An 11,906-nucleotide genomic window follows, 5' to 3' on the forward strand; every position below is an offset into this window, starting at 1 on the left:
AACCAGGGGTCGCCACAGCGCTATGAACCGCCAACTTTTCCAGCATGTTTTTATGCAGCAGATGCTCTTCCAGCCGCAATCCATCTCTTGGAAAATATTTTATTTTTATCTTGCATTCAATAAAACATAATACAAAGTTAATTTTTATTTTCAGAATAACAACAGTGGCACTGTTATCTCACAACAAGTGCAGCAGTTTTTTGTTAGACATTCTAACAAATGAATACAAATGTTTCAAAGTAAGGACAAAAATAAAAGGAGAATAATTTTTTTTTTTTAAGAAAAATCCATGAGGACCAAATGGATCCATCAGATCTTTGATGTAAATCATAGGTTTTTCCAGAGGTAGAAGTCTGGTTGCCTAACTCAGCCACATATTGACTGGAGGTATCTGAGCAGTGGACCATAATAATGTACATTTTTTGGCCAAGTATATGCAAAAATTAAATTTATCATAAAAATGTATCATAAAATTAATATTTTAAAAGCTCTTAATGTCATTTAATGTAATAATTTTATTTTAATATAGAGTTCCTTAAATCGTTATATGTTGTAAGCAGTTAGGCATACAATAATGCTCTTAATTTACAACACTGATTGATTTTAGAGGAATGCTTACATACTGTACATATCTATGTATTTAAAAAAAAGAGACAACAATTTGGTTATAGATGATGAAAATTTTATTTTATTTTTACAGATTTTATTACATGCTTTAGATTCAGGGTTAAGGTCATCCTGTTCTGGATTACAGTAAAAGAAAATCCACAGTCAATGTCATACTCATCAGCTGGAGCTTTATTTTAAAAAATCTATGTTCTCTGCTCCAGCCAAAACTTGCAGGTACCTTGCAGGTCTCTAGATTGCACCATCGTATTGTTGTTTATTTCTCAGTTATTTTGTTGCTTTCTGAGAATGATGATCCATAGACCTTTTAACCCCTCTTTGTTTAGGCCACATGTCGAATCTTAAAAGAAGAACACAACAACATAAAAATATATTATATTCTTTGGACTGGGTAACCTTATGCTTATGTCTGTGCCAAATAATACAAATACATACCAGTACTTTTCAGTAGCAAACAAGCAGGAAAGTTCTTTGAAGGAACCAGGATGAGTTGAAAGGTATTTATAGTGGTTGGCCATCTCTGCCACAAGAATCCACTGCTTCTCCTGAAGAATCCTGACTAGCAGGATGATGTTGAACACCCTCCTTATTGTTGCTGGGTCAGCAGAGTCTGAAATATATTTATAAAAAGAAAGTTGTATAACAAGGATTGTACGTCAACTTTTAAAGAATCAACACTGACAGAAGTCTAGTGTACATACCATGCCATATGACGAAGACATCCATATCACTTCTGTTTTTTGTTGTCTTTGCTTCTGCTACTGAAAAAATGACAATAATAGTAACGGTTATAATTTTTCATGACTACATGTAATATTAATAAGAATTTCCTCACCCTCTGCCCACTTCTCTACATCACAGACCAAAGTCTTCCAATTGGTTTCCAGTCACTGCCAGTTTCATGGATTCTGTTTTGCAACTTGCTTTGCAGAGCTGCTGCGGTCTACAGTGATAAGCAATCAAAAATCACAATACTATTTAAATAGGTTATAGAACAACTAAAACAAATTCTACTGGATATAGTTACCTTCTGATATCAATAGGTCAGCGAGATGGCCAAATTGTTGAATATCTGCTAATTCCAGCACATGACCATGAGAGTTACAGTAGCATGTCTGGTCACTGCAATCCTATAGAAGAAATATTGCACTGTTCAACCTCCTTCCCAAGAGTAAAACCACACATATCCTTGTATGCCTCTTTCCATTTCACCTGGTTAACATATACAAAAAAACAAACAAACAAAAAAAAAAATAAGTAAACCAATAAGTTTTGGCATTTACTTGTAGATCAGTTTAAGATAATCACATCTATCACATAGTTCATCTATGATATAAACTCAGATATAAACTCATGTGCTTAGGCATGAAACACACTAAAATCATGGGCTTAAAGATGGTGCTGAAACTTTGGACAGCTTTTTGCAACTCTTTGGAGGTAGTGTCATTAGTTGATGTAGTCCACAAATCTTCCTGTCAATCCTTAATCCTTAGCTGTAAATAAACCTTCAAAAATGCCATTGTTTGAAAAAGGAATGAAACAGTACAGAACAAGTGCATAACAGTTTATATCTTCTAATCTAATTTTACTAGGTGAACATCACAGAGCTGTTTTCTTGTTAATTTAGTTACAACACATACAGTTTAAAGTACCTTGTGCATTCTTGAAATGGTTATGCTTATGGTTCATATCTACTTAAATTGGCAGTATATCTGGTGTGGAAGCAGGACAGATAAAGGGTTCTTCCTTGCAAATACTATCCACCTTGTATTGCACAGACTCCCATTTAAGAAAAATGTCTGCTGAGATCTTAGCAGTCCATTAAAAATAATTATACCAACATCTTTTCCACCAATGGAAAGAATATAAAAATATTTTAGGATATATTAATACTTGCATGACCAAATCTGAGATAAAAGGCCATCAGTATGCCTTAGTTTAAATAAAAACAAAATTTGACTCTAGCCCACTGTCACCTAGGTCTACAGATACAGGGACTAATGGAATCAATGAAGTACACACTGACAGTCACTGGAGCAAGGCCCTCTCACAGTTGGGAAGATTGGAGTTCCTATGAGCTGTACCAGATAAACACAACAAAAAATGTACATTTATAACATTTCTAACTTACCCTAAGACTAGTAGATAAGCAGCATAATCAGTTCTAATTTCCTAAACCCCAATGTGGACAGTTGATGGCCTATAAGGTGTCATAAAATTAGACAAAACAAAATACTTTCTGAAAAAGAAAAAAAATGGTTGGCCACTATCAACACCCAGAACAAATAGTTTAAACAGTTAGGCCACAATATTTTGTGAGCTTATGCTGTAGTTTTTTAATGTTTGTCATAAACAATAGTAATAGTAAAACTAATGTGTCTCTTTCTGTTATTACCATAGTAGTGAAAGAATAAATGCATTTTATCTCATACAATCATATATGCCTAAACAATGTAGATATTTAATATGCAGAGAATGAAAAACTTCACTAACCCTTGACTGATTCCAGAGTGGTCTTGGCCTTCCTTACATGGTGGTGCTTCCTGCAGATCATCAAGTTGTCATCAAGACTTGAGCTAATAATTGAGATCTTGATAATAAATCTGAGTATAAAGGAATCACTCATGGTGATAGGCAGAAACAGGCTGAAAGACACAAGAATGAATCAAACAAATACAAATGTGTTAACAGAGATAGAGACAAGTGCAATTTAACATATAAACATGGGTAAAGTGATTTTACTTTTTGCTTATTAGAAAACAAAATTGGATTTTTAAAGAAATCTAAAGAACCTGAAAAGAGCAAAGAAAAAAATATTCATATCTGAACAGTGAACACCTTATAATTTACACCTGTATATATATATATATATATATATATATATATATATATATATATATATATATATATATATATATATATGTGTGTGTGTGTGTGTGTGTGTGTGTGTGTGGTAGATTAATCTGTTTTTTGTTTAGTTTTGTGTTGTACAATGAATAAAATGTGCTCAGACAGGCAAAATTTCTGCCTTTTTGCCTTTAAAGGCATGGAAAATAATTGTTTTTACAATAAACCTTTGGAAACACTTGATGTTCTTTAATATTGAAACAATTACGAATACATTTGTATTATTAGAGTTGCATATTGCATATTATATATAGATTTTGCACGAATTCTATTGTGAAAAACAACAATCTGGTTACACTGTTCCTTATCTTAAAATGTATATATTGTTCTAATGCCTGACCAACGTTATATGTGAGAAAAATATGTTTTTAATAAATGAACTTGATGTAAGATAACGTCGCTACTTTACAGTACATGCTTTATCAACAAATCGTCTTTATTTGTTTACTTTTTACTTACCTTGTGGAAAACCGCAGTGAACCTTGGGATCGCAATGAACCTTGGGATAGCGAGCATAGACTGTAAAAAATAGATCGCCACATACAATGACCCCAACTTCAATAAATAATTTAAAATGAAAAAGATCAGCCGAAAACATTTTTAAACTTAGTACTTGAAATGTAATATTTTTTTAAAGTAATAAAATAATAAATAATATGAATGAATCAAAGTTTTATTAGACATAGTTACCCTAAACTGGACAACCGAATATATTTTCACTCATTAAATATAAAGTAAATGATAACATATTTATAAACACCAACTAATCTCCAATAAAAATACATTATGCAGCATTAACGTAATATTTAATGTTGACAGTTGAACTCATCTGAGAACTCACCGCTGATGCAGTTTGACCAATAGCAGAGCGGCGTTAAACTCACCGTGAAGGGATGTCACGTGGACCGAAGTTTATTCATACAGTAGTTTCGACCCAGTTTACAGACGCTTTTCGTGAACAAAATAAAAATTACATATTTTTAAAATAAGAAAACTAAGATAATAGGCGTAAATCAGGTTTTAAAAATTGCGTTGACATCTATTGGTAATTATACGAGCCTCCAGCGTCTCCTTATGACGCCTCAGGCTCAGGCACAGATTCTATAGGGAATCCCTGCACGTCTAAATATGACGCTAAAGGGGTACCCTGTGCGTCAATAACTGACGCCGAGGGTTCCTGACCAAGCGTCAGTATATGACGAGTTGGGAGTGAGAATGTGTTGTAAGGTGGTGGTTTGGTGGTGATTGACAGGGTGCGCGCGCGACGTGTCTAAGGAGAGACGCGGTGGGGAGGGGTGAGAAGGGTGCGCGACAATGCCTATTTGAGGACCGGGAGGGAGACGCGAGATTACCGGGAGATCATCACTCATTTGCGGGCATCCGGAGACTCGCTAAACTTCCCGCCCTACTCATAATTCTCTCTTCATATAGCTGTAAGCCTATTACATATCCATAAAACACTGTGATATAACCGCACTCGGATCGGATCGCTTTCTCACTGCAATCTAACTGCTCCAGGGTTCGTTTCAATCGAGCCGAGACCACCTCATTCAAGCGATCTCGGAGCGATTACTTTGGCGCGGAACAGAACGCGATTGCTCTGTTCACATATGCCAAACGAACTGTGCTAACTAGGCAAACGAGATACATTCCGAAACAAAAGTGTAGGTGTGAAAGAACCCTAAAATAGCTAAATCAAGTCACTCTCCTCAGATCGGTCAGAGTTCCACTGTATCTTTATTAGACCCACTCAGCTGTCATACGTCCTTATTTTAATTTATGACGATGAGGAATAAGACAGTATAAATGAAAAGCTGCACTTTAATTTCTAATGGTGACACCCACAGACATCATCACCAAATATAAATCTGAGGTAAGACTTTCTTAAACATAGACATTGGCTAGAATTATGCAGTATTGACTTTACATTATAGAGAGAAATAACAGATAAACCAAGACTGCAGTTCGGTCAATTTTCCTAATGGATAAACAGCTCTTGTTAATAGTTCAGCATGCTTTCACTTTCATATTTGATTTGAAGCACACATTTACCGGTAGAAATGATGAAATCTTACCTTAGTGATATACAGTATATGGCTATTACACAACCATAAAACACTGTGATATAGCCTGAAGGTCCCCCTGGAGGAACTGGAGGAATGTCTGGGGTTCCCTGCTGAGACTGCTGCCCCTGTGACCTGGCCCTGAATAAGCGGCATATAATAAATGAATGAATGAATGAATGAATTAATGAATGACAATGTTAATTAGGGATGTTCAAATCTTATTACGTGATCGGAAATCTGGCCCGATCACATGATTTCAAACTCGTTCGGAATCAGACGATACCTCCCGATCATGACACGAGTATATATGTATATGTCCGTATATATCGTCTAGGACTGCTCAATTATAGGAAAAATCATAATCACGATTATTTTTGTCATAATTGTAATCACGATTATTCAAAACGATTATCAGATGAAGGCAAAATTATTCGCCCTCCTGTGAATTTTCTATTTTTTTATATAATTATTTCCCAAAGGAATCCCAAATGTTCAACAGAGCAAGGGACTTTTCACTGTATTTCATAATATTTTCTCTTTTGGAGAAAGGCTTATTTGTTTAATTTTGGCTAGAATAAAAACAGGTTTACATATTTTGAAACCTATTTTAAGGTCAATACTATTAGCCCCCTTTAGCTATATTTTTATGATTGTCTGCAGAAGAAACTACTGTTATACAACGACTTGCCTAATTACCCTAATTAAGCATTTGAATTGCACTTTAATCTGAATGCTTGTATTTTGAAAAAAATCTAGTAAAATATTATGTGCTGTCATCATAGCAAAGATAAAAGAAATCAGTTATTAAAAATGAGTTTTTATAAATATTATGATTTGAAATGGGTCGGAAAAAAATCTTCATATAATTCTAAGGGATAAAATAATTCAGGGGGGGCTAATAATTCTGACTTCAACTGTGTATATATATATATATATATATATATATATATATATATATATATATATATATATATATATATATATATATATAGTTTTTTCCTCCCTGCAAATAAGGAAAGGGAAATAAATACAATAGAATAAAAATATGAAACAAACTGTGCTTTAAGCATCCTCACTGTAAGAAAAATACTTTAGCTGCAAATATGATATTTGGTTTTTCTTTTACATGTTCTTTGATTCTCAACTCGTTTGTTTATTTCTCAAATGAGGGTTAATAATCACTAAACATCACATTTTGACACCTATCTGACCATTAAAGCGCTCACATACAAATGACTTTAGATATGTGTACTTTGCTTGTCTCTGAGGCTGAGCGTGCACACACACAACAGTGTGCACTCTTTGGCGCTTTTAAAAACATAAATGATGCGCATCCCATGCTGTAAAAGTTACATTATAGTACATGCTTTTAGTAATGTTCACATGGAACTGAGCTTTGCAGAGCAACAAATGTGTACAGCTGGAAAAGGGGCGGTATATGACGCAATAATTGCTTCATCTCGATTAATGTTTTTTTATAATTGTAAGAAGCCAAAATCGAAACCGAATTTTCGATTTAGCACAGCCCTAATATATTGGCATTATTTTTGAACACATCTATAGTTTTGCAGTGGCACAGAGTTAGACCTCTTTCTTAACTTCACACAGAAACAGCAACGCGTGCGACATGACATCACTTTGTTGCATAGACGCTATTGGTTAAATGCAACCCGGGCTCATTGTGGAAACGTAGTCCCGCGGACGTTTCTGGAGACTGCGGAATACGTCCCGCCGGGTACGTACGGCTGCAGTTTTTGTTTTTGCGAATCCGCGAGAGGCCGCTGTTGTGCGCTTTTTCGCATTTTCGCGCTGTTCTCGCATGAACCCACCAGAGGCCGCTGTCCGACTGACTGGATGATTGACTGCGCGACCGGCCAATCAGCTGACCCGACCTCCTCGTTCCCTGAACCCAACCATTTTTACCGATTGACCCGCCCGCCTGCCCGCTCGCTTCCCTAAACCCGAGTAACAGTTTACAAAAAGCCGTCCAAAAAAAGAAAAGCCCTGATTTTTTTTTCTACCGCGTTTTCGGATTTCACCGGCTTCTCACATTGTTACGAAACTCGTTCACTTAATTTTTGGGATTCTGTTTTTGTCTTACCTGATTGCTGGAACCGCTCTTCCCCGGACTCGAAACTGATCGCCGTGGTCAACTCCTCTCTGCATCTCGAGCCTGCCGACGTACACGGTGAGCTGAGTGGACAAACGGGTTACAGCGGGGAAGCCCTCCACAAGGAGGTAAGCGGTCGGCCGGCAAGCGCGATAGGGAGCAGCGTCACACCACCCCTTAGCGTTCTCTTGAACAAAAATAAACGCGGCCGTACGTACCTGCAGGGACGTATTCCGCTGTCTCCAGAAATGTGCACGGGACTACGTTTTCAGAATGAGCTTGGGTTGGTTAAATGCCAACAGAGTAGAACACTCAAGCAGCTTGAAGCTGAAAGCGTGAGTATGTCTGCGGTCTGTAGATTGTAAACTTGAGATTGCCCTGCCAGGTATTTTAACTTGAGTTGCTATTTGTTTTTAATATTAGTTTTTTTATATTTGCTGTTGCACGTCCAAAAGTGAAGAATTGATGTTATTTATTACTTGATTGCTTGATTTCTTTGCTCTTCTTTAAATTTTTTTTGTATTATAGAAGTATCGGATCGTGTTTCAGTATCGTTAGATACTCAAAATCAAATGACTCAGACTTGAAGGCAAAAAAAAAAAAAAAAAAAACTAGGGACATCCCTAATGTTAATAATTAGAGTTTTTTTAAAAGCAAAAAAATTAACAAGAACCCAATTGTGCTTTGTAGGTGCAGTATCAAAGGGATGACTCATATCTTTTACATCATGTCATGACAAACCTGTATTTCTCTTTTTTCCATCTGTGTAAGGAGATGAATATCGGATAAGAGGATATAGTGACTGTGAAAAGCACATAAAATCTTTTACGGCACTACTTTCATGGTAAAACTCCTCCCATTTAAATCTGGCACACATACGAGCCATGTCTCTGACCTAAAACAACTCTGCACAAGCATGTCAATGCATTGACCAGGCACTCAAGTCTACATACTTCTTTCTGGCTTGAGAACCAGTGAGTTTATGAGTTCAACATCTGAGGGAGTCTTTCTGTCCAATAAATATTAATTACTCCATAAAAATAATCTACTCATAGAGACAAATGTTTTAAGAGTATGCTACATTGTGATGGTTTTGTGTACAATTGTTTTTATGACAGCACCTTAGTGTTAGCGTCACAGCTGATCTATGCAGAGCAGCTTTTGACACCCGCTTTAATATCTGTAACATGAGCTGTAAATGGTCTCTAAAGTGAGACTGAAAGTCAATTTACAAAGCCAAGGTTTAAAGTTCATGACACACATAAAAATAGCATTCTTTAATGCCAAGTTATGTCAAAGGAGATGACCTTTGGAACAGTAGGGCCATAAATCTAAAGAAAATCACAATAAACACATTTTAGCCCATGTGTGTCCATTAAAAGAGCTACATACAGGCACAAGCACTAACATATCTGTCAAAATACAGCATAAAAGTCTCATATTTAATTGTTTTTATTTTTACATGCTTCCCACAGGTTTGAAATATACTTACAGGGGTAGCCGGATTGAAACACACTTTTTACCCATGCCCCATGTAGCAAAGAAGTCTGGCCCAGATTCAAGAAAAGGCACGCCAATAGCACGCCTAAAGTGCAATGATTCATGAGTTTATCAATTTCATTGCAGTCGTGACATATCAACATTTCTGGCCAGTTCAGTCTCAGTTATGGGGTATTAACTTGTCTGAGACTTAGCCCAGATATGGTCCATGTTTGGCTCTTGTCTAGAAGACTTCACTGCGGCAGAGCTGGGCCAGAGATATTTAGCTATGTGGTTGCCAACAGTAAATTTGACAAAAAAGGGATTTCTAACAATATTTTTATTAGTTATGCACTGTTTTTTTTTATGTTTTTTTTTCTCGTTTTTTTTTCTGTTGAAATAAAAAAGAAATCCACTTTTTGTTTTACTTTAATTCTATTGAAGAGCCATGTGCACCCACTGACAGGTAACATCTGCTGCTGGCATTTTGTACAGTATTGCCAAAGCATGTTAGATACAACCACAAGGAAAAGTAGGAAATGTACAGGGCGAGAAGAGATTTTCCATTAGTTAATCGATTGCTGATGTTTAGCTATTGGGCGGATACAAAAAAAGTATAATAGGATGATATTAATAAAAATATAAATGTCACTAAATGTACTTGGGCAGCCTGCCCAAGTAAAGTCTATGTTTGGGCAGCACTGTGTTCAATGACTGTCTTTTTTTTTGTGTGTGTGTGTGTGTGTTTTTTTATATGTATTTATTTATGGTTTTGAATTATTATTTTTAGTGTAAAATAGATTTATTAATTAAAATCAGGGAGAGATATTTCAATAAATATAAAATTTTTTAATGAAAATTATGCTGTACAGCTACAATGATCACAAAAATAAACTGAAAGTAATAAAACAATATTTGTAAGGATGCAAAATGGTTAAAAATGTTACTTTAAAAGTGCCACTTTTTATTCATATATTCGCAGGTGGCTGTGCGGTGGCACAGAAGGTAGTGCTGTCGCCTCACAGCAAGAAGGTCGCTGGTTTGAGCCTTGGCTTGGTCAATTGGCATTTCTGTGTGGAGTTTGCATGTTTTCCCTGTGTTCGCGTGGGTTTCCTCTGGGTCCTCCGGTTTCCCCTACAGTCCAAAGACATGCACTATAGGTGAATTGGGTAGGGTAAATTGTCCGTAGTGTGTGTGAATGAGTGTGTATGGATGTAAAGAAAATGAATGGGATTTGCAGGAGGACCCATATTTGAGTGTTTCTTTCCACAACCCAATATAGTTCCCTAATAAATGAACCCTGAGGGGCATTATTTTCCAATTATGACTTGCTAACTTGTATATTACCTCACTAATTACGCAGTTACTCATTAAATAAGCAAGTCAATAGCCATGAAATACTGAGATGAACTATAATATGGCATAGGCCCAGCTGCACAGCTGTGAAATGAGTCGTTACACAAAATATTTGACTATAGAATGCCGTGACTGACCGATCATGTGACCCCAATCAGTGCCAACCATCCTCTGAAATCATCACCGCCATATTGGAAAGTTAACTGTAAGTGAGACTGTTAACAAGCTGTAAATATTGACTGACAGTGCTAGGAAAATGGCACACGGGAGGGACGGATAAGTACAGGCGCTAAATTTACCCTTGGTGTAGTGGGGGTTGGGACTGAGATCTGGTTTGTGAAGACCTGAAATTTGCCTGCTTGCTTTGAAAGAGCACTTTTGAAGAGCACTGTTTACTGCATTGGCTGGAGAGGTCCTGCTTGTAACTTTCTTTATTGAAATAACAGATCGCAAACTCCCAGCATGCTTTAAGGCCACAGGCTACAACGGCAGCCAGGTGGATTAACCTGCGTCTGGGGAGTTGGAGGCAGTGTTCTGGCTCAGCTGCCGTCGCGTCTCAAAAGCACTCGACATCTCCCTTTGGGAAGACTCTTCAGAGAGGGTGGCAGCTGGCTTGGCCATGTTTTTCAACATATACTGTGCCTGTGGGTACACATTTATGACTCAAATAATCTTCCAACCAAAAGTCAAAAGGAATAACAACAGCATGATGGAGATATTGTGGTGAAGATAAATAAGCATTCCTGGTGCGCTTCCCAGATAATCGCTGCGTCATTTCGACCTGCTCATTTTTGGAAGCAGCAGATCTTTCTTAGGTGTGGTATTTTAGTGGATAGGCGCACACGTGGAGATCTTCATATTATGCAGTGCTAAGATTTTTGTCAATTAAAGGCATACGCCACATCTTCAGTCAATCAGCAGAACTTAACTTTAACCGGGATCAGCTGTTTTTATTGGATTATTTGCTTGGGATAGTCATCATTTTTAAGAAAACAATGCGCAGAATACGATGCATCAGCTGCTGTATGTGCAAAATGCACACGTGTGCACTATTATCTGAATGTATTTTGGCCGTGAACTCTTAAATTCTTTGGTGTGCAATGAACTCACAACTTTTGAGACCGTTCCAGTTGACTTTCTTCCATTTGACGGTTGACTTTTTTTATTTGTAATGCAAAAACATTTATGCATTGTTTGCATGGTTTGCCATGCATGATTTATATTCATTGTCAGTAACAGCTTCAGCTGCCTTTTGTTTTGCATTTCGGCATTTCCAAAATGATTTTCCTCTTAGTATTTTTGTCATTATTTACAGTAAAGACGTGTTAAGGAAATCTTATCTCAAGACATATTTACATGAG

At 36.6% G+C, this 11,906-nt stretch overlaps 1 long non-coding RNA gene across 4 annotated transcripts; it reads right to left on the minus strand.

Moving 5' to 3' along the window:
* Positions 1-665: 665 nt before the first annotated feature.
* LOC137487938 (uncharacterized) lies at positions 666-4,036 on the minus strand. Of its 4 annotated transcripts, none has more exons than XR_012391679.1 (7): positions 3,994-4,036; positions 3,121-3,272; positions 1,655-1,757; positions 1,463-1,570; positions 1,329-1,385; positions 1,063-1,237; positions 666-967 (listed from the first exon to the last, which is right to left on the minus strand). It is a non-coding gene; the product is annotated as an uncharacterized lncRNA (long non-coding RNA). The 4 variants fall into 4 exon arrangements; XR_011006767.2 differs by having other exon boundaries at positions 1,329-1,388; XR_011006765.2 differs by having other exon boundaries at positions 1,655-1,839.
* Between the last annotated feature and the right edge of the window lie 7,870 nt (positions 4,037-11,906).

The sequence above is a fragment of the Danio rerio genome, chromosome 16 (genome assembly GCF_049306965.1).
Source record: "Danio rerio strain Tuebingen ecotype United States chromosome 16, GRCz12tu, whole genome shotgun sequence".
NCBI classification, from domain to species: domain Eukaryota; kingdom Metazoa; phylum Chordata; class Actinopteri; order Cypriniformes; family Danionidae; genus Danio; species Danio rerio.